This window comes from Rattus norvegicus, chromosome 10, assembly GCF_021556685.1.
Source record: "Rattus norvegicus strain SHRSP/BbbUtx chromosome 10, alternate assembly SHRSP_T2T, whole genome shotgun sequence".
In the NCBI taxonomy this organism is placed as follows: domain Eukaryota; kingdom Metazoa; phylum Chordata; class Mammalia; order Rodentia; family Muridae; genus Rattus; species Rattus norvegicus.
In genome coordinates, this window is record NC_141543.1 from 57709640 (window position 1) to 57733674 (window position 24035).

Below are 24035 nucleotides of genomic sequence, written 5' to 3' on the forward strand. Positions count from 1 at the left end.
CTGGGGACACCCAGGGCTGAGTGCTCTTGGGAAGGTCTGGGGCAGGTGCTGTAGAGCCTTGGTAGGCGTGGTTTGCACAAATAGTGGGAGAAACTGCAGTGTCCACAGGCACTGGGCAGGGGTTGATCCTCATGGGGTCTGTCAAGCTTTGGTGGCACCCATCTCAGGAAGTGAGGAAGGAGGACACGAGGGCCGGGTGATTTATTTCACTCTTCTGGAAAGGCCACAGGTCAGCCTAACCGAAGACTTTTAAAATGAGGCTGCCCATCTGTCACCTGGAATCTGCCGAGGTGACACTGAAGTTGATGTAGAAGAGGAGGAAAAAAACGGTGCCACTGAGTGCCTGGAAAGTGACGCCAGAGGGCACAGTTTAGATTAAATGCTACGTTTGTCTCTTTGGGTTCACAAGGACTCAGGATTTTCAATCCATCTCTCTACTTACTTCTACTTACTGAGGTTTTTTTTTTTTTTTTTTTTTTTTTTTTTTTTTTTTTTTTGAGTAAGGCCATTAATTTTGCTCTTTTTATAAATGCAGTCTAAATTGACAGGTAGTGCCCTTAAATGAGATGGGGTTGGGGTGGCGGTGGGAGATGAATTCCCTGTCTTCTCAGTTTAGCCTCAGGATGAGAAAGGTCCTTGAGATTTGGCCAATAAATCATCCACAATTATGGGTTTGACGAAGAGGTTTCCTGGTTTTTAAATTTGGGAGGAAAGATATGAAAGGGGTTGCCCGGTTGCCTTGGAGGGTGGAAGCATGCATGCTAGCTACCTTTGTTCAATCCTTGGAGCCCATACTGGAGGTAGAGGATAGATAGATACCTGGGAGCTGACCTCTGACTCTCACACATGCTGTGCCACAGTATTCCTGCACAGACTCATAACACATAAACATAACACACACACACACACACACACACACACACACACACACACACACACAGGCAAACACATACATGCACACATTAAATTTATAAAAAAACAAAACAGATTTGAGGATCCTTTGGTGAAATGAGAGGATCTTCAAACTAGCCCTTCTGACCAAAACCCAAGATTGTGTGTTTCTTTCTTCACTTACACATAGATTAAAGGCCTTGGGCGGGAATGTTCACACCAGCTTGAGGGCAAAGCTGCTGCCCCTAGGAGGAAAGCAAGGGAGAATTGTAGCATTTATTATCGTGATTAATCTTAAAGATTTGAAGTAAATAAAAATGCTTGTTAACTCTGACTGGTAGGTTATGGATACTTATGAAACTATCTAACTTTCCTGTCAGCTTGTTTTCATGGTTAAAAATAAAAGCTGTTTTAAGGGGTTGCAGTTCTAACTCAAATGTTTGATGTGTGCATATGAATTCATTGGATATGCTCATCCCCTGTGAGGCTTGTTTCTGGGGGTGGGGATGTGGTGCTCAGCTATTGTCCTATAAATTGACATTTGCCAGAAAGGGTTTATTAAAGAGTTAGGAGAGAAAGGGGTAGCAAGATGGCTCATCAGTCAGAGCTCTTGTTCTGCAAACTTGATTATCTGAGTTCAAACCTGGAACACAGACAGGCCAAAGGGTCTTCTGACTTCCACACACAAGCTTTAGGACATAGACACCCATATATATACATTCTATGCCCACGCACTTACATCTGAGACATAGCCTACAAATGAACATCACATATACAAACATACACATTACATACACACACACACACACATCACACACTCCACAAAAACACATTATACACATGCACACACACACCACACTCATAATGAATGCAACATTTTTAAAGAGCTGAGAAAACAAAATTCAATTAAAATACACAAGTAAAATATGTTAAGAAGTGTTTAGTTTAATAAAATAGCCTTGTTTTTCCAAAACATGATGCTTTAAAAATTTTTTTATTTCTTGAATTTACTTGAGAATGTAATGACACACACAACCTACATTCATTGGACAACTGAGCAGTATTAAAGAGGCTGATGATCTCCTATCTCTCACTTCAATCCTTCTTCCAACCCCACAAGTTAGCCAAGGTGAGCTCCTTGACTTTATTCTTCTGTCTCTTTCTCAGCAAAAATTTTAAAACTTATTCTTGGAAATTTTAGAACCAATTAAAATTTCATGTTCAAGAATGACCCTTTCCCCCCAGTACCCCAGTTAGTTTTGAAAAACATGTACAAGGAAACATAAACAAGATAAAATAAGAACAGCCTAGTGGGCATGCGTTTCTAATTCGGCTTGAACAGACCTTGTATCTCTCAAATCCTGAATCAGAGATTTAGGCTAGACTCGCCTTGCTAGTGTATGTGCATGTATCTTCACTTCGGTCACTTTCTATAAGCGTGTCTTGATGATCCTGGGGGAATCAATAATTCACCAAGGATGCCCTGAGATTCAACATGGGAACCACTCCGTGTTTCCCAAGGCACAGAAGGGATATAGTTAGAGACTAGGAAGGTCCACTGCCTTCTGGATAGTTACAGCTCATCACCCCCCATCACCCCACCCCGACCCCTTGCCTTGCCCTTCTTCCTTGTCCTTCCCTGCACTACCTTTCTTACCCCCTCCCACCCTCCCGCCCCCTGTCTCTGCCTCCAACTGGCAGAAGTGTCTTTGTCACTCACATCTTGGGTAACTGGAGCTCCTCAGCTGTTTGGGTCTTGGTTTGGAAGGACATTCCAGTGTTGTCCTGGCTCCTGGAACAGCTAGCCTCCCAGAGGACTTCACCTGTCAAAGCTGGGGGTTGACTTAGATTTCCTTATGAGAACTCTGTAAGAGAAATCGAAATAAAATAAATCACCATAAACGCCAGAGAAAGGCTCAGCGGAGCAATCCCAGCCCTTTGCTGAGATCTCCATTTCAAAATCAAACTTTTCCCTAAATCTATGGGTGGTGGGTGGGTGGGTGGCTCACTGGGTGGTCCTGGAAGCCATACAGGGGAAAAGCCACCAGAGAAAGATAGTGTTATCTCTCTGGGATGAGCAGAGCCCAGAGCCAGAGGCAGGATGGGAGGTGACAATCTAGAGAGATGGGACATTTTTAGTTAAGAATTGCCATTAATCTCCACAGGGCTTTAGAGATGGGAGTGGGATTTGTCTGAGCAAATAATTGGTCCTCTCGCTACTTTTCCCTCCCTCTCTCTATTCCTCTTTTTCTTTTGTTCTTCTAACCAACCTTAGACACTCCTTTATAAAATAAGGTTATTTGAAACCTTTAGCGCCATAATCTTTGCCCAGGCTTTGCCTGTGCTCCCTGGGGGACAATGACTTGTAGAACAAGCCAGCAGCTCTCAGGGCCTATACACAACTGACGATGAGCCCTGGTATAAAGCAAGGGCTTAGGGCGCAGGCTGGCTGTGACAAATATTACCTCCTGACACTGATGTTGGGGACAAATACACAGGAGTAAGAATGGGTATGGGATGGGATGTCGGTTTTGAGGTGAGCCCAAAAGTACTCTGAAAATGTGCATTTAAGCTTCTTTTTTTTTAAAAAATTGTGTCAAGCACTCCCAGAGGCAGAATTATATACTTTATGAGCTTGTACAACACTGTTGTCAAACAAAAACAAGCAGGAGAAACAAGGACTTTTAAGATAGTCCCCAGGGTCTAATACCAGCAAGCACTTAGTGATCTTGTGTGGGGACAAGGAACCTTGGACAGGCTGCATTCCTGTGCCTGGCGCCAGGGTCCTTTGGCATTATCGTCTTACACAGGGAGAAGCAAGAATGTCTTTATAATCCAAGGCCTGGGCTCCCTTTCCTTGATCCCTCTGGGGTAAGAAATCCGAGGACAGGATGAGCCTGCCAGGCATGGCCTCTTGACTCTGAATCTGGCTGAGAGCTGGGGCCAGAGCTACAGCGCCTGCTGGGAATGTCCTCAGAAACTCTATCAGGTCAAGCGACCTCAGTTGATCTGCCCGACACTGGGTTTCTCTGTCGACCCTCGTCAAGGAAACCGAACTCAATTCCGTCATGCTATACTCATTGCTTGTTATTACGAACCCACTCTGCATCTTCTGAGCACTTCCCTATGTGCTGTGCACAGTACTGAGTCCCTCACACGTCCTTCCATTCCCTTTTCAGGCTCTCGAGATAGGTGCTAGTCTTACCTCTGTTCTATGAATAAAGAGCCTTTCGAGGAAGGAAATGATTTGCTAGAGCCACAAATAAATGAGGTTTAGGGGCTCAGAAAAGCTCTCTATTTGGGTATGCACCAAAGCCCATGTCTGCCTCCTCCACCCTATTCTTCAGAGCTCAGGCTACCACCAATGGTGATGGCAAGATGAGTAGGAAAGCACTGAGGTTTTCTGATGAGCCACGTCCGCTCCGTAGCATCCCAAGTTGGGATGTTAAAGACCCTTTATCCTCCATCTTTTCCTGTCGCTCTAGAGCAGTGTATCTGATATGAGATGCCTGTGGGGGTCTTGACCCACAGGTTGAGAACCTAGAGTGCTCTAGCGCATTCTGGCCTCCTTTCCTATTCCTCATCCCACCCAGTGGTCACTCTGGGCAGCTGACTCTTCTCCAAGACTCACCAAGCTTTCTTAGACCATGTGGTAAGCATGCTTTTGTGTGCTACCTGCTGGAATGACTGCTACTTCATTCTCTCAGGAAAACCTACCTTTTAGAAATAATGGCTGAGTGACTAAGGCCCTTGCTGCAGTTGCCGAGGGTGAGAATTCATCTCCCAGTATCCGTGTCAGGTGGCTCACAACCAACAGCGACTCTAGTTTCAGGGGATCCTATGCCTTCCTCTTGCTTGTGTGGATCCTCGCCATGTAAATACGTGTGCCCACACACATAAATAAACAGTAAATCTTTAAAAGCATGAACAAAAAAAATTGTTATCATCCACACCCAGTGGAAGACTTTTTCAACCTGGAGTGACCTTTCTCCCATCGCTATGATCATGCCACACTCCGAGAGCCTCAAGCCTCCCCACGTCCATATTGGCATTCTTAACCGGCCTTCCATAGGTTCTGTGGAAGCGTAGCTGTTTGCTTTTGCCGGGTCCTCCCTGCTTCGCCGTAGGTACTGACATCATGATTCTTAGTGCGTGTTGGATGCTCAAAGTACCTACAGCACAGATCGAGCTTAGTGGATAACATAAATTTAGAGTCTACTCGCAGACTCTGCGGCTCATGGTCATCGAACAGAAGGCACGTTACCCAAGACAAAATTAAAAGCCAAAGTGAGGTCAGACCCAGGGGTCAGCCCATTGGCAAGCCCTTAGCCTTAAGTGTAAACTCCATGTTGTAAATTCCATTTTTTTTTTAACAAAAAATGGTCCAAGGAATGTTTGTCGCAACACTGAGCTTGGTGACGATCACCAAGGAAAGACTTTCATTCAGACATGCAACTGGAAGGGGGAGGGGTCACTACGTTGATGCAAATAATAGCCCTTCTGGATGTGTCCCATGGGGCTAAAAGGGCCTTTCCAATTAATCGAAAACCAGTTCTACACCGGCTATCCCAAGCCATGGACGAGCCCAATGCTTCAGGTTGATTAAAATAACAAGGTTGTGCCAGTAAACACTGCCACACAGAAATCAAGCTTAGTCATGAGTTTAGGTTCATGAATGGGCTGGGAGCTACTCGCAAGAACCCATTCCTTCCTTCCTCAGTCTTAGTTCCTAATAGGTGCCCTACACTGTGCCAGTCCCAGGAAGGTGGACAGACTCCTCATGGGAGAGAGTCTTAGGACTAAGCAGCTGATGCCCTTGTTAGGCACTTGGTGCTGCAGGACAGAGGGACATCTTTTAGAAAACCTTTTGCTCCCTGGGAAACTCATGGCCACACACATGCTGAGTGCCTACCTAGCATCCTTGCATTTGCTGCTGGAGCGGTCTCTCCCCTGATGTCTTCACGACTGCCATGCTCTACTCCATAGATGGCAACCTGATTCCTTCCTCACCAGTGTCACCTTCCCACATTCAGCACATCCCTTGACTTCGTTCTCCGCACTTCTGGAGTTACTGTCTTCGTTTGTACGCTTACTCACAATCTGCATGTACAATAGGTATAATCTCACACGATTATAAACTCACAGGAAACAGTTTTGCTTTTAATCGTCAGAGTTTGGAATATCTGGATATAGTCAATATTCACACAGAGTTGTGGAGGGAAGGTTATAGCTCAGCTTTCCCACGAGTGGGAGAGACAAGATTCTGCAGACATTGAAAGGGAACTAGAGGAGGTTGGAGTATGATCAGGAGTGAGGCCCCGGGTTTGTTTCCCCACGTTACATAAGCAGCTCAAAGAAAGCGAGAGCCAGCGACAGGCATGAACAGTAACTGATTATGAAAAATCTGTATTTGTTTCTGGAGCACAGTGACCCAAAATAAATGACCATGTGGCATTAGGCCAGAGGGCACCAATGAGGATGGAGATGCAGGAAAGGGCTTGTACAAGGAAATGGACTCCTGTATGACAGGGAGCAAGAGTTTATGAGGGAAGGCCACGAGGGAAGAACCTGCAAAGGCCGGCTGGATAACTCCAGGGTAGGTTCTCAATGCCAGCTGCAGAAAGTATTCTCAAAGACACAAAAGACTAAAAACTCAGCCAGCTGCATCTCCATCAAACACAATCATGTTTCGGGCTGGGGACTTAAGCTCAGTGACCGAGGGCTTGCCTAGCATGCACAGGATCCAAGGTTTGAACCCCAGTACATCAAAAATAGAAAATCATTATGTTCTAAAAGCAACAAGCCTCTAAAATTCTTAGATAATGTTATATTAATACCCAGACCTCTCTTTTCCAAGTTAATTTTTTAAAAGACATTTTAATTATGCAGATGGGGGACTGGGCGGGCACTGAGGAGAACAGCTCTTCTCTGGGGACCCTGCGTGCAAGACACTCACAGCCCAGGCAGGCACAGCACATTTAATCAGATTTGGTACAGACTGTATATCTGCTGGTAGTGCTGAGACTTAATAAAAAGTGTGTTACTGAGGAGATCCGCTCTCAGAAAGGCAGGCTTGGCCATTAAAACACTTTAAAGCAGACCCAAAGGGGGCAGATACAAACCTTCATCCTATGTGCATTTTGGAAAAGTACAAAGAATATTGATTGGCATTTTAGGAGTGGAAATAGGCTCTTTTATGTCTCTTGCTTCTTTAAAAATGTATAAGCAAAGTCACAAAAAAAAAAAATCCATCTGTGTTAATGGCGAGGTGGGAAGCATAGCGGCCTTGTGTGAGGGGGAGTGACACTGCAGAACTTTAAAAAGAAGCCGAGGGTGTCTAAAGGCAGATGAGAAACCTGGACGCTTCCCCGACACAGATCAGCTTCTGTTTGTGGCTCCTCTGGCCACTTGCTGCCATCCCTTCACTACTCAAGGATCAGCCGCTCCTTTCCAAGTATTAAGATGTCAGCGAAAATCTACCTTCTGGGGAAATTCAATCTGGGGTGATGAACTGCTGACGCGCTCGTAAAAATAGCTGTCAGGCGTTCTGACTCCCCTCCTGACTCCTCCGGAAGAACCCGGGTGCGAGAGCAGAGTGGTGTGCGAGCCTCTGGACCATGTGCGCAGACGCACTTAGCCTGGGGTCAGGAAGTCAGGGGTTGGGGGTAGGACTGGGTTTCAGGGACTCTGGAAATTCGCAGAAATTGAACAAAAGCATCTTAGGTTTTTATAGAATTTTTAGGGGAAGTCTTTCATTAGAATCTCAGATGTTTGTGCCCCCCTCCACATCTCCAAATTAAGAACCACTCACTGCCTTGATATGTAAGGTCCACAGATATTTCACTCACTCTTAAAAATGATTTTTCATTGACTAAGAAATACTTAAACACACACACACACACACACACACACATGTACACAGACAAACACATAAACTAAAGTCTCATGATGAAGCCCTGTTTGCCCTGGGACTTTTGAGGTAGGCCAATCTATTCTCAAATCTACAGAAATCTGCCTTTGCCTCCCAAGTGCTGGTCTTAAAGGCCTATACTGCCATTTCTTTCTTTCTTTTTTTTTTTTTTAAATTTTTTCCCTCCATCTTTATTAAATTGGGTATTTCTTATTTAAATTTCAATTGTTATTCTCTTTCCCGGTTTCCAGGCCCATATCCCCCTAATCCCTCCTCCTCCCCTTCTCTATGGGTGTTCCCCTCCCCAACCTCCCCCCATTACCGCCCTCCCCCCAACAATCACGTTCACTGGGGGTTCAGTCTTGGCAGGGCCAAGGGCTTCCCCTTCCACTGGTGATCTTACTAGGATATTCATTGCTACCTATGCAGTTGGAGCCGAGGGTCAGTCCATGTATAGTCTTTGGGCAGTGACTTAGTCCCTGGAAGCTCTGGTTGGTTGGCATTGTTGTTCATATGGTGTCTCAAGCCCCTTCAAGCTCTTTAGTCCTTTCTCTGATTCCTTCAACGGGGGTCCCGTTCTCAGTTCAGTGGTTTGTTGCTGGCATTCGCCTATGTATTTGCCATATTCTGGCTGTGTTATACTGCCATTTCTTGATCTTAAACATTGTTTTATGAAAAAACCTGAAGTTATAGATAGATAAGGCCATTTGTCTGTATCTCCATACTAGAGCTGCTCCTCCATTTTCTCGTTCCTCTTGCCTTTGTGTGCTTTTTCATTCATAACATAATTATGAATGCACACATACAGAAACTATAGTGCATTTGGGTATGTGCTATTAAATTTCAATGATATTTTGTGTGTGTGTGTGCGTGCGCGCACATGTGGGCAACTTGCCTTTGAACCCCATGAAGTCTAGGACCTGCCTCCACAAGTGCACACAGAGCCCCTTTATCTACTACCAGCAGCTGCTGAGTACCCGTAGGCAGACTGTGCTCAGGGGACATAGCCACAGCTCTACCGATGAACACTTAGCTGCTTCCGGTTTTCTTCCACCCAAGCACAGCATGATGAGCATGGGTGTATAGGTCTCTATATGTGTTTCGCTAGCTGAGAGGGATTGCTTTGACCACATGATACACTCTAATTTTTTTAAAATTGAAATTAAAATATAATTATAGTATAAAGTAATAGAAAATTTTCTATTTCCCCTTTCTCCTGCCAACCCCTCCGTATATCCTCTCTCACTCCCTCGAATTTATGGCCTCTTTTTATTTACACAGATTATTACTTTTTTTAATTAAAATTCTTTTCATGTAATATATTTTGCTCATGGCTTCCCATCCCTGAACTCCTTTCAGATCCTCTCTACGTCCTTACCTCCCTACCCATGTAACTTTATGTTCTTTTTCCCTCTTTCAAAAAGAAAGACAAAACAAAACACAAAAACAAAAATCAAAACAAGCAAATAAACAAAAACCAACACACACACACACACACACACACACACACACACACACACACACACACACACACAGAGCCAAACCAAAACAAAATGAAACAAAAAGCTCCTATTGTGTTGACCAACTACTCCTGGGCATGAAGCCTGCCTTGAAGTGTGGTTGATAGATCCATTGACATTCTGAGGGGAAAACTGATTTTCCTTTTGCTGACTAGTATCCATTGTCAATAGGTTCTTAGTTAAGGATAGGACCATGTGTGTTCACTTCCTCCTCTCAGTGCTGAGGCTCCATCTGCCTTGAACCTGTCTTGTGTGAGCTGCCACAGTCTGTAGGCTTTGATGTGTGTATCAGTCCTGATCTGACCTCTGGGTTTAGAAGTAGGTCCCCAGGAGTCCTTTACCTGCTGCACTTCTTTAGCAGGATCACAGTGGTAGGTTTTTCCCCTAGGCTCATGACCTCCCCACTCTCAGGTTCTTAGCCATTTTAACAGCGTCCATTATGGGTTCCATCTCCAATCCAATCAGGCCTTAAATCCAATCAGAAAGTGGTTGGTGACTCCCATAACATTTGTGTCACTATTGCTCCAGTGTATCTGCAGGCAGGTGACTGTCATAGGCTGCAGGGTTTGTAGCTGGGTGACAATGATGAATATTTCTCTTCTGGGACCATGCAGAGTATCTTCCAGGATCAGAATTGTTAGCCTGCAGGGGGAGAAGCATCTACTAAGGTAGCCGCTCGACCTCTCCATGTTCTATGACGTAAGTAAGTGCTGTTTTCATGCTGTCTCCAGCAGTAGGGTCTTACATTCAGGCTGTGAAAACCAACAGCCTTGTCATTACCCTGTGATATTTGGGGGGCTCTATGGAGCCTGTTTGGATAATACATCAGCAAGATGTAGCCCATTCCTGGCACAGGAGGATGTATTTGATGGCAGAGGGTGTCTAGTTGGGACATTGTCTCTCCTGTTTGGGTGACCTCCTTTAGATTTTATATCTATATATGCTTTAGGAAGCATCTGCAGTTGGTTTTAGTATGTTTTTTTTTCAAAAGACATTTTGTGTTAGTTGTCCTTCCTTCTCTCCTTTACCCTGCTCTCTATCCCCTCATTTGATCCTCTTTCTCTTTCATCTCCATTTTTTCTCTCTATAACACCGTATGCTAGTCTCCGTTTCTTGGGCGATCCTGTCCTTCCCCATGATCCCTTGCTGGCTACCTAACCTCTTTGGTTATTTGGACTGCAGCACACATTTGAAGGCTTAAAAGCTAACATCCACATGTAAAAGGAAACTCACAGTATTGGTCTTTTGGGGTCTTGGTTACCTCATTTAGGATAGTTTTATAAATTCCATCAAATTACATGTAAGCTTAATAATTTCATCTCCCTTAACGTGGCTGAATAATAATCCATTGTGTAAATGTACCACATTTTCAGTATCCATTCATCAGCTGATGGGCATCTAAGCCTTTTCCAATATCTGGCTACTATGACTAGAGCAGCAAAGAACGTGGATGAGCACACGTCTCTATAGTGGGATGTATAGTCCTCGGGGTATTCATCGAATGGCCAAATTCCACTCTAAAGTTACTATAGCAATTTACCCTCTCATCAGGAACCTCTGGCTCTGTTTTCTGATTTTTCTACTCACACCAGATACTGATAATCTTCTAATTCGTTTTTTGGTTTGTTTTTAGTTTCTCACCAGCATGGAAGGCAAGAATGTAGGGCCTCATTTTCACCTGCATTATCTGGTTGGCAGGTTGGGCATCCTTCCACACAGTCATGAACATCCGTATTTCTCTTTTAGGGAATTAACTCCTCCGAGCATCTCTCCTCTGTCTCAGCTCAGAGTTCTCAAGCCTGGATAAATGTTAGAATTTCCCACTGAGCTTTTCAATGACACTGGCTCCTGAGCACCAGTCCAGTCTAATTCAGCCGGATGCCCTTCCTAGTACCCTGTCACCCACCTTCCTATCCATGATTTTAAAACTTCTCTGGTGATCCTGAGCACCAGCAATGCTTGAGAGGGTGGATACTGGCTACTCAGGACAAAGACCCCAGTTCTAGTTTCTTCTCCCTCACAACATGTCAGTTCCATCTTGCAGGAGTTTGCTCAAAACTCTCCCTCTACATTTTACCATGAACACAGGTGTATGAACTTGCATTCAAGAAGGAAAGACAGGAAGGAAGGAAGGTTTAATATCAATGACCAAGCTTCTGTTTGTTCTTATGTGAAATGAACTTTACTGTTATTACTTGACAAGGTGTGTGTGTGTGTGTGTGTGTGTGTGTGTGTGTGTGTGTGTGTGTGTGTTATACATCAGGTGCCACAGGCCCAAGTAGAACTAATAGATTTGCTGTCAGACTTCAGATCCCTCCCACTTGCTCCTTGTTGGAGCCTCCTCCTGCCTCCACTGACAGACTGATTCTACTTTCATTTTGTAGGACAACTGAGTCCTTCCCTGGTCTCTCAATCAAATCTTTGTATACTTTTAAAACTTAAATCTCTCAAGCTGCAATAAGAAAGTCTTTGGTAAGGAGTGATAAAAGGTAACCAATCAATAATCTACCAATATTAGCAAATGTCTATCTTGTGGGAGTGTTAGAGTTCAAAGATGGATCCCAATAACTTTCTCAAGAATGAATGAGAAGAAACAGTAAATTTAAATACAACCAACGAGAGCAGGCAGTCTAAAGGTAAGTGCTGAGAAACACGACGGAATCCAATAATAAAGAGAGGTCGCTGGTTTGGAAAGTCAGGGAAATATTAAGAATTTAATGGAAAAACATAATGTTGCCAGGTGAAGGGGAGACAAATGCTTCTGACAGGAAACACGGGGTCAGTAAAAGCAAGGCAACAGAAGGGACAAGTGCTCTGCAGAGATGTTTGGTGAAAATGTGGCAACTGTGGAGAATAGGGAAGGCCTGTGTGTGAGCATATGGTGCTACTTGATACGTTGAGTTTTGGTAGCAGTTGCTTCTTGACCTTAGGATTAAACAGAAGCACAATTTGCATTCTCCGTTTTGTTAGCATTTGGGATATTAACTTAGTATGGTACAAAACACAAATGGAGTTAAAGTAAAGAGCTCCTCTCTTTCCCATCTCAGTTTTCTTTGTATTATTAACCTTTTGTGAATCTTCCCGGGGGGTGTCTCTCTCACATAAGGACAGTCAGTTCACGTGGCTTGCCATAGTCATGTTCTGTAAAGTCACTATGAGCCCCGGAATTGGCAGACTGTAAGGGAAAGGCAGGGAGGACAGGCACATCGATGAGGATATTGTCTCTTTCCTCTCCAGTAACTTGGGGAGGAAAGAGAGTTGTTGGTGTCAGGTGGGACTTGTTAAATCCAAGTAGGTCCTGGGCATATGGCAGGGGGTGGGTGAGAATTAGGTAGGAGAATAACATCAATGAAACAAATTAGAGTCCATAGCAGAGTAAAGGGATGAGAAGGGAAGCACCTAGCAATCGAGGAGCTTTATCCAAGAAGACGTTTTAAAACCTAGATATGCTCAAACTCTCAAAAGAGGGTGAAGCCTAGACAAGAGCAGAATTCTTGGATCCTGATTTTTTATGATCTCCAGGGCCATGGCTCCTATTTCAAGAAGGGCAGCATAATATTTTCAGATGTCAGTTTAGGAGGTGAGTTTTAAAAAGTTAATTTTAAAAAGTCTTCTGTCTACTAATTATTCAGTGTTTCATAATGATAACTCTGTCTAGGTCCCCCCCGAGCTCTGCCCCATCAGCTCTGTGGAATGGAGGATATTTGGTTTGGAAGTAGAACCTCAGAGCTGTAAGGATTCCAGAGTAATGATTGGTTCCTTTCTACCCCATCACTGCTTCTCCCTGAAGCTTCTCCAGCTGGGGCCCAGGGACACTTTGCTGAAACAAAGCTGGAAATTAGCTCTCTGACTCTAGCTCTCAATAAGGGCCACCAAGAATCTAGGGTTGTGTCTAAGGATGAGACCAAGTGTCACCGGACTTGTAAAGCTCTGAGGTCATCATTTCCTCTTTGAGAACTGATTTATGACATCTTTTGGGTCATCTCAGGTGGAGGCTGTAGTGGCTTCTGCCATTCTCCATAAGAAACTCCTCTATGAAGTATACTTACATGGTAGAGAATGGAACACCCATGATGTATGATACGCCAAGCCTGTGTGATAAGTGACCTATTCCTCCGAGTTCAACATTCTATAACATTACATGACCATGACTTTGGCAGAGATGCTGAGAGACCTTCTGGAATAATCCTCATCAGGAGACAGTTCCCTTCCTCTTCCGACACTGACAATGTCTGGAAGTGTCTGTGGTTGTCACATCTCAGGGGAGTAGGTTACCCCAAGTCAGAGCCACCACTGAGTCATCTACAGGCGGCTTTAACTCCATAACAAAGTCTGCATGGCAGTGGTTCAGAGGACAGGGAGCCCCGGAAGAGAGTGAGCAGGGGACTCTACTGTAGCATCTTGCTTAAAATCCAGTTAAAAAGATGTTGAAATGTATCTCAATTGTTACCCCGTGATTGTCAACCTGCTGACAGCTCATTATCCTTGGGGACTCATGATTTACAGTTCAGGACCTGACATGGACAGTAATCAAATATCCATACGTGGGAGTTAATTTTCGAGATTCATGCTCTCTGTTCCACTGCGGTGCATTTCATTCTTCAGGCTTACATTGCCAACTCGATATATTTTATAACTGTGTCTTCAAAGCTGTCATTAACACTGACATTGAATGGAGCAGACATGAGCTCCTTTAATTCAATCTGCAAGTTTGCAGGCTGTTGATCTCTGCTCTGTCCCTTGCGGAAAGTGAGATAAGCTTGGTCTGCATACATAGGTACTTACATAAATGGCTGCAAGCGCGAACAGAGGGAGTGACGTCACCAGGGCTGACCACTTGAATTAGCGGAGGCATTGGTTATGCATCTTCTGTAAGAAATGGGACAGCTGTGATGGTGCTGCATGCCTGGTGTCCCAGAGCTTGAGAGCACAGGCAGGAGGATCATGAATGGAAGATGACTTGACCAGAGAGTAAGATTCTGTCTGAAAAAGGAAAGCAAAAAGGGAAAGGAAAGGGAAGACAAGAGAAAGAAAGAGAAAACCCCAACAATTGTGTATTCAGATAAAATGATGTCAGAAAACACAACTCCTATTCCCTTCTACAGACTTTTGCAAATGACCTTTTAGTACTCTAAAAGAGTGTTAAGAGGGCCAGGTGAGGGAGCAGGTTTTACTGTGCGTTCATGTGACCAGGATCCTTGTTAAATGTAGATTCTGGTGCCTGGAGTGAGGATCAAGTTCCTGGGAGGCTGGTTTTGCCCACTTGTGGATTGCCTTTGAGCACAGTAGGCATTAGCAGTCTCCAAGTAGCATCTTGGGAGAACTTGTTGCTATTTAAAACCTGTTGGGCACAATATCTAGTACTTAGACGTTAGAAATCACTTCCATCCCTTGGATGTGATGGGATGCAAATCGCAAGCGTTTTTGTGTGTTTGAGACGTGTTCTGGTTTTAGAGTATAGAAAAGGGAAATGTTTAAATGAATGGCAAAAGAATAAAGAGTGGCTGTAGATTGTCTGAGGATTTCTACTTCTGTGATGAAACGCCATGGTCAAAAGCAACTCAAGGAGGAAAGGGTTCGTTTCATTTTACGCCTTCTACTTCATTATCCCAGGAAGCCAGGACAGGAACTCAAGACAGGAACCTGGAGGCAGGAACTGACGCAGAGCTGTGCTGCTTGCTCCTCTTGGACTTCTCAGCTTGCAGTTTTATAGGACTGCCAGCCCAGGGATGTCGCCACTCACAATGACAAGGGCCCTCTCACATCAATAAAGAAAACGCACCAAAGACTTGCCCACGGGCCAATCTGGTGGGGGCATTCTTTTCCATTAAGTTTCCCTCTTCCAAAATTATTCTAACTGGTGTCAAGTGGGAACAGAACTATCCAGCCCAAAGATAATGCTGGTAGGTATTTATTTTGAAGGGGAAGATGGCCCTTCTTCATAATGAGTGTCAAATTTTCTGCTTCGAAAAGATAGGATAGCATTATATTGTCAAATAGGGAAAACTCCACTCACCGAATCAGGAGCTGGCAGAACTGAACACTGTCTAAACCAGTGGGCGATCGTTTTGGAGAGCCAGGTACCCTCTGTTGGACCCAGCATGAAGAGCTCCAGGCTCCTTTGCATTCTGGAAGACAATAGACATAAGGAATGGGAAATTGGGAAGGGCTGTATGGGAGGACTCACTTGAGGCTTTGAGGTATTCATTCCATTCTTTGAACGATACATGTATCTCATATACATGTAGGTGTCTCATCATACCAGTAAGCATTGGAAAGGCTCAGTGGTGGCTTTGCTGAGGAAAATAGCTGGGCATGGTGACACATGCCTTTGTATCCCGGCACTCAGGAAGAAGAGGCAGGCAGATCCCTGTGAGTTTGAGGCCAGCCTAGTCTGCAGAGTTAGTTCTAGGACAGCCAGGCCACATAGAACTAGGACAAACGTGAGATAAAGAGATAAAAAGTAGCCAGGGAATGCAAGTGTGCCTTCCAACATCTTCAACCCGTTTAGTTTCTTACAGTAACTCAGGAGACAACATTTTCTAAATTATTCTTTTCAAAGTATCTGCCCACACTCCCAAACGTTCCAGTGGCTGGGTGATTCAGGCCAATGTTAACAGTGGCAAGGTCTTGGGATGCTAGGTAATATGATGGAATGATGCTACCTCAGAAACTTTTACTCTTCAGTCCCATGGTGTTAGGCTTGAGGAGACTCAGGTGATGGGAGAAAGCTCAGTGGAATGCAACAGGCAGTGACTCTCAAAAACTAAAAATAAAAAATAAAACCACCACTGCCACCAACAAAAAGTACCAAGGAGGGCCATCAAGACAAGAGAAGTCTGAGACACTGCCACAGCCAAGAGGATCCTGAAGACACCTAATAAGTTAGTGTAGTACGGCATCCCAGAACAGAAAACGAGTAAGCAGAAGTTAATGCACTTTCAAAATAAACCCAGGGAGTAGCGGCGCATGCTATGAGCTTTATTAATAACTATGTACCGGTGACATTTCTAATAAGAAATGTACAATCCTAACCGCTTCTCAGCCTTTTGACTAAGATTAAGTGTAGAAGTGCACCATAAGAATATGGCGTTAATAACTGGAAAATGATTATTAGCTTCTCTGCTTTTATATAAATCTAAAACTTTTGGAGACTATAGTCTTTAATGAATAAATGGTGTTAAATTTGAAAGCCTTAAGAAGCCAAACAAAATGTCGCCACATAAGAAACTGACCCATGGTGTTTTGAGCTCCACCTGTACGGAGGAGTCCAGATCTACAAATAGTGGCTTTCTTCTTTTGGCCTGACAGGAAGGCATAATGATGGTGGCAGGATCTAGCTTACTTTAGGCAATGGCAAACTAATCGCCTTCAATCCCTTCCTACTCAGAAGTCAGTAGACAGCATCAGTACCTTAATCCCCTCAGCCCTTTACCTGCCAGTCAGAAGCCTGTAAGATTTTTAAGTCCGACTATGTCAGAGTCGTAGGAGTTTGGCATCTGTGACTGACCTGCCGAGACTTGGCATAGGGACAGTGATGGAGGTGCTGAGGGAGTGTCCTGGGAAGCCCAGCTTCTCCATCTCAGCAAGTTTGCCGATGATGTCAAGTTTCCATAGTTTCAGCAGCTTCTTTGAAACAAATCCTTAAATGCTCCCAGGCGCAGGCAGAGGAAAGCAAGCAGCAGGCTTGTGTTCTCTCTTTAACCGACAGGTGCTAGTTATATTTATTAGGCCTTATAATTTCTCCTGTAAAGGATGTGGGAATGTGAGGCTATCAATCGCAAAATGCCTGAAGAGTGTAACCTCCCCCGGGTGCTTCATATAAACGTACAGAGTGGGGGCTACAGCAAACATGAGATAAAGAGATAAAAGTAGCCAGGGAAGGCAAGTGTGCCTTCCAACATCTTCAACCTGTTTAGTTTCTTACAGTAACTCAAGAGACAACTATTTCTAAATTACTCTTTTCAAAGCATCTGCCCACACTCCCAAAATGAAAAGTATAATCCTATCCCGATTATTGCAAACATACATTCTTTCAGATGGTTTCATCTCACATAAGGAGCTCATTTTTGCTGAGCTAAAGAGTTTATGCTCAGACTAGCAAAGAATCCAAGAGTTTTCAAATGAGACAGCTGGCAATTCTCCCACATTCAGTTTTTGAGTGCAGTCACAGAGGCCGGCGTATCCTGGTGCTGTTTGTAGAATGCTTTGACAGTGACTAGACTTGCCAGAGGCTGTGAGGCTGTTCTATACTCTTCTCCGCTCACCACCATCCAGGGATGATGCTGGCCTTTGAGGTTAAGCCTTACTCCTCATAATGCAAATCATCCACTCTTCGAGGACGTAGAGGTGTGAGATGTTTACATTTCTTGCAGTTTCAACTGGGAAAGCCCAATGATTCAGTTAGGAAATACACAGTAATGGGTAGGGATTTGGGGCTTTAAACTCATTTTCAAAACCTATCTGTTATTCTTTTGTTCCTTTAATTGTGTTGGAGTATTCAAAATGTATCTGAGTCTCCCAGTGATGAAAAGATAACATTGTTGCAAAGATAACATTGTTGCCATGAATTTCCTCTCTCTCTCTCTCTCTCTCTCTCTCTCTCTCTCTCTCTCTCTCTGTATCTCTATATGTATACCTGTTCAATTAGCTAAATATTTGACATACCCGTGCAAAAATCACTACGCTAAATGTCTAAAAGTAGATCTGCTTGCCAACTGACATGTCCATTTTCAATGTTGGTAGAAACTCTGAAGTCCCCTCTTATAGACGTGGCCTCCGTTTATATCTCCATTAACACCATGTGAGAATCTCCTACCTCCAGTGTTTCTCAAAGGCAGAAGCCTGGGCCATAGAGGACAGATCTACCCCACACCCCCTCAGCAATGAAAATCCTATTTCTGAGGGAGCAGCCGCTCTGCTTACTGCAAGGTCGCTATGTGACAAATGTGTCCCCAGCTCAAATTTACAAGTTCCAGATGAAGGTGGTTTGTCTTTCAACACAAGCCATCTTTCACCAGGCTGATCTCGAGCCTCCAAGGGCAACACTCCACTTAGCTCAGGAGGTCAGGGGCCGGAGCACTGGGAAGCTCAGGAGAAAAGAGAGCAAACACATCTTCGTCTTGGTAGTAGCAGATACCTTTCGTTTCTTCGGCCGACCCACTTCTCTTCCATGTGAACCAGAGTAACACTGGGACAGTGCAGTTTTACCTGAACTGTTTTAAGTTCTTGGCCGTGTCTCAACGAACTTATTGATAGGGAAGAAATAAGTTTATTCTGATCAAAACAATCATTGGATAGGAACATCACTAGTTACGAACAGAATATGCAACGCCAACATTATAATGTGTTATTTCTGGGACACTTGACACAAGGCAATATTTGTTGAAATTGATCAAGCACATAGACTCACTTCAGTGTGAGGCAGGGGTCTCCCTTCAGGTCTCAGACTCAGATATAAGTGGATGAGACAATTAGGTTTTCTTAGTAGAGTGGCCTATTCACAAGTCAGGAAACCAAACTCTTGACTGCTCTGTGGCTCAGTAAACTAACAGAAGATTCTCATTTTCCAGCCACCCCCACCTCAGCCTGCTAGTTTCCATGGTAGCAATTTGATGGTCAAATTCTACAGGCAAGAAGAGGGCTGGTGGGTCCACTGGGAGCTAGTTTCTCTGCTCCCCTCCCCTTTCTGTCCATCTTGTTTCCCTTGATCTTAGCACTTCTTTTCAACCCTTTACAACATCCCAGGTTATTTTCTGTCACACATCAGATTCACTCTCTCTGCTGACTTGCTTCTTACTTGCTGTTCCCTTTCCACTCTGCAAGCCTCACAGGCCCACCACCGGCATCCTCTCTCCTGAAGCCTGTACTGTTCTCCCTGCCCACTGGCCTCCTCCCTCTAACTTCTTTGGCCTTAACTCCTCCTCCATCATTTACTTGGTCTCCAATCACCAGTCACCCTCACACTTTTCCACTAAGAGAAGCACATTTGCAACTTCCCTTGGCCTCCACCCGTCAGTAACCTCCAACGTGGAGTTTCCAAATCTCTGCTGTTTCTCAAGTGCCGACGGCTGCTGATGAAATTTGACCATCGGTGTAGCTGCAGGCTTCCCCCATTGAAAGGTTTCATTTCCAACAGTCCTTTTAGGCAGAGAGTCACAAAGGGTCAAAGGCCACCTGTAACATTCCAGCTATCCTGAATCCACACTTAAACGACGACGACAGACGACAACAAAAATAATAGACATGAGGTAGGGGCAGGGACACTTGCCTAGTGGGTGCATGGGGGTGGATTCAGACTTCAGAACTGCATAGAAGAGGTAATACATTTAAAGTATTGACTTTATATTCTATATAGAAAGGAAACCATCTTTGATAGAACAGAAATTCTTCACTTGAAGGCTTAGAAATAGGTTAGTGGGAGAGCACCCTCCTGGATGGCACAGGGCCCTGGGTTTGATCCTCAGTACACTAAAAAGGGGGACACCATTTTTTTAAGAGTTAAAGGCACCCAAAGACTATACGTGGACTGACCCTGGGCTCCAACCTCATAGGTAGCAACGAATAGCCTAGTAAGAGCACCAGTGGAAGGGGAAGCCCTTGTTCCTGCCAAGACTGAACCCCAGTGAATGGGATTGTTGGGGGGAGGGTGGTAATGGGGGGAGGATGGGAAGGAGAACACCCATAGAGAAGGGGAGGGGGAGGGGCTAGGGGGATGTTGGCCCGGAAACTGGGAAAGGGAATAACAATCGAAATGTAAATAAGAAATATCCAAGTTAATAAAGATGAAAAAAAAGAGTTAAAGGCAAGACCATTTTTATATTCAAATTGTTTTGTTGCATGATTTTTTTTTTTCTATCAAAATTTAAAAGCTTTAAGCTGTTGTCGCTGCCGGCAGAGACATTTCTTGGGGAATGTAGAAGTGCTTCATGGTGATCGGCTTGTAATGAGAAAATTACATATTCACAAACTGTACCACCAGTTCAGAAAAAGAGGGGAGGCTCCTCACTACAATTCAAAACGGAACTGCCTGAGGCTAGAGGTATAGATCAGTCAAGTAGAGTGTTCACTTACTACTCCGGAAGCCCTGGTTCGATTCCCAGCACCACCTGAACTGGGTGTGTTGGTGCACACCTGTAATCCCAAGCACTCAGGTGGTGGAAGCAGGAGGATCAGAAGTTCAAGGTTTTCTTCAGCTACCTAGAGAACGGAAGGCTAGCCTGCACAAACGAGATGACCCAAGGTCCTCTGCTAAGTAAATGAATAAAAAAGGAAGAAAAAAATGTGATCTACATGTACGCACACACGCATAGGTACACACACATGATTAGTCTTCAGCACTGTCGAGGAGAAGGTAGTCTGTCGTGTATGAAGGGTGAATGAGGTAGTTGCAAAGGGACACATGCTGTGCAGTCTCATAGGTCAGAGTTGTAGTGATGTGGACAATAAATGCGGAAGTTATCTAACAAGTAGACGCTAGAAAGCGCGCTCCACCATGTAGTATCTGCAGTTAGTAATGAAGCACTGTGAGATCTCACATGTTCTTACCACAACGGAAAGCCTTAAGGGTTGCCTCTCGGCAGGCTTCCTTGGCTGCAGGTCACGCCCAGGAAAAGACACCAGTGTTTGCTCTCTCTGATAGACACATGGTGGAGTGAGCATGGACACTGAAGGACCGACACGTGACTCCAGGAGACGATGCTTGGTCATCGGTAGCAGGAAATGCTGGGTCACCTGGAAGCAGGCAAGCCAATAGAAATCACTTTTCTTCCCCCAGCAGAAGTTGGGAAGAAGCAAGGAGCCCAGGGGTGTTGGAGGAGTATCCCCCTCCCATCTCGCATTGGACCATCTGCCTCTTAGTTAATAAGCCATGGCAACGGGAGCAACTTCCACCGTCTTTCAAGCTCACATCCTTTTGCCCTGGGATCCCCTTCCCAGCCCTGTGCTCACCCACTCCCATCTGCAATGGCTTCTTCCCTGTTCCAGAAGAAACAAAACAAAACAAAGTCAGAAAACCATAGATCTCCACTCATGTTTAAAAATACACTTGCTACTCCTAAGGTCACATGCCTCTCTCAGTTCAAATCCTATCTATATAGACATGCACATGCTGTTTGAGTCTATGTATGCATATGTATACAAGAAGATATTAGATCTGCATTGCTATGGAAGTATAATTAGAAGAGTGAGACAAATACATCAGTGTCCTATAAAAGTGTCCTATAGAAGATCTGACACTATCAGTATAAATGAAGATGAAGAAAAACCAAAGAAAAAGAACAAACAACTTCTATGATAATCACCTTTACAAAGCAACACCCAATAGGAAGCTGTTAAGAGGCTAGCACTGCCTGGGGTGTGTGCTTAGAATCCTGAGTCAAATGACTGAGGGACAGTCCCACTTATTTGCTACATGATATTCAACTTCTCTGCCTACTCACTGCTGCTTAATACAGATTCATATCCTCTGCTCCTCACCAATTTGCCAGTTCATTTAACAGAATCTGCTGACGGGCCTAAAGACGCAAATGATCATGAGGGAAGAGTTGGGAGTTTTGCTTAAAGATTTGGTTTTTAGGAGCAAAAGGGAAACGGAAGCCTGCCAATGGTGGAATACCAGACCCAAGTTAACAGCTCACTGTAAAATTACTATCATGTTATGTCAGAGAAAGATTGTATTTTTTTTGGTAGCCTTATTTCAAAACTGTGTTAAGCTTCAATGTGCTTAAGGGGCTTCTGGAGAATGGGCAGTGTTCTTGTTTTGATCTGGCTGCTGATGAGCTGGATATTTTTAGTTGGTGAAAATTCATCCTTATTATTTTATGTGTTTACTTGTGGTTATCCGTGCACCTTTCAATAAAGAGTATAAAAATGAATGTTTTATCTTCATATATAGATATAGGATACCTGTGAAATGTCTGGGAATATACTTTATCGAGTGTTTAAAGCCCTGTAATGCTTGCTGCTTGAACCCCAAAAAGGTATGTTCAGGAATGCAGTCCTGTGCCAAGAAGTACATTTTATTTGTGGGAGCATGTCGGAGCACAGTCAGCAATAGAATCTTCGTAGCAATGGTTTCAGATGGGTTTAGATCCGGGTGGTAATGGGGGTTGGGCTGTAGCTAGGCCTGATAGACGAAACTGCTCTATGACCACACTGGTCCCCGGGAGACTCTCCTGAGGTCAGCAGCTGTGCCTGTCAATCTTGCAGGCACCTCAGTTGGATGTTAGAGCCATTTGCCACAGCCTATGAACAAAGCCCAATGTCCACCTCTCGCCTTTTTCTCTTCTCCCCATCTCACCCAGGACATTTCAACTGGACCCCAATAGACCCCAGTCTACCCCGGACCCCTCCATACTGCTCCAAGTGGACATGCTATTTAAAACAAGCAAACCTTTGCCTCCAGTGACCTCTCCTCTCGAGTTTGCGGGCTCCTTACCTCTGTACCAACCAGCACCTCTTCCACTCTCCAGAAGTTTCTAACTTCAAGGTGGGCAGGTAGAAAGGTTACTTTCCTCTTTCTGATTCCAGGGACACAGTCTTTATTCTTTCTTTTTCTTACACATATCTACAGTACAGAATATATAACACACAAGGCATGGCAGGATCACTGAGAGCTGGGAGTCTTTGAGATTTGTGACTGAGTCTCCAGATGGCACCTCATGCTGATCTCTGCCTTTTCAGTACAATAGTGGATGAGTTTATTACTAGTTGGAATTGTTATTAACAAACTACTATGTAGATAGAATCTTTTTTATTATTAAATTTATTTATTTATTCTTGTTACAATCCAATATCAGCCTTTCCTCTCCTCCCAGTATCCCCTAATGCAAGCCTTCCTGATTCTACCTTCAGAGGAGGCCTTACTCTGTGTGTCAAGCATCCTGCCCCCTCATCCCACCCCCACACACATCAAGTCACACTCTCTCCCACTGGGACCAGATAAAGGTGTCCATTTAGGGGTGCAGGATCATAGGCAGGCAGCAAGCTCAGGGACAGCCCCGGCTCCAGTTGTTGGGGAACCTGTGTGAAGACCAAGCTGTTCATCTGCTACATATGTGCATGCTAGCCTAGGTCTAGCCTGTGCTTGGTCTTGGTGAGTCAGTCTCTGATTCAGGTTAGCTGACTCTGTTGGTCTTCACGTGGAATCTCTGTCCTCATTGGGTCCCTCAATCCTTTGCCCAACTCTTCTGTAAGACTCCCCACGCTCTATCTAATGGGTGCAAGTCTCTGCATCTCTTTCCATTGGGTGTGAGCTGAGTGGAGGCTCTCAGAGGACAGTAATGCCAGGCTCCTGTCTGCAGGCATAAAGAAGTATCATTAATAGTGTCAGGGGTTGGTTCTTGCTCATGGGATGGGTCTCAATTTGGAGCAGTCATTGGTTGGCCATTCCCTCAGTCTCTGCTCTACCTTTGTCCCTGCACATCTTGTAGGCAGGGCACATTTTGGGTCAAAGATTTTATGGATGGGTTGTTGTCCTTATCCTTCCTCTCCCCATCCCAGGTCTCTGGCAGGTCCTAGAGATGCCTCCAGACAATCTACCTTCTCTCTCTCCTGCTCTACCTACATATATCTCTCCCCACCCTGTTCTGTCCCACTATCCTCTTCCACTAGTTCCCTCCTTCCATCGACCTCTGATATCTATTTGTTTTCCTTTTGGAGAAAGACCCAATCATTCTTCCTTGGTCTCTCCTTGTTATTTGGCTTCTTTGGGT

General features: G+C 44.5%; 1 long non-coding RNA gene across 2 annotated transcripts; it reads right to left on the bottom strand.

The window, feature by feature from the left end:
* Positions 1 to 1001: 1001 nt before the first annotated feature.
* Positions 1002 to 21707, bottom strand: LOC103693350 (uncharacterized). 2 transcript variants are annotated; one of them, XR_015631248.1, is made up of 10 exons: positions 21624 to 21707; positions 21271 to 21297; positions 20869 to 21054; positions 15338 to 15449; positions 14107 to 14304; positions 9663 to 9963; positions 5804 to 5991; positions 4609 to 4804; positions 2612 to 2756; positions 1002 to 1136 (listed from the first exon to the last, which is right to left on the bottom strand). It is a non-coding gene; the product is annotated as an uncharacterized LOC103693350 (long non-coding RNA). The 2 variants fall into 2 exon arrangements; XR_015631247.1 differs by lacking the exons at positions 1002 to 1136; positions 2612 to 2756; positions 4609 to 4804; positions 5804 to 5991; positions 9663 to 9963 and having other exon boundaries at positions 11903 to 14304.
* Positions 21708 to 24035: the final 2328 nt, after the last annotated feature.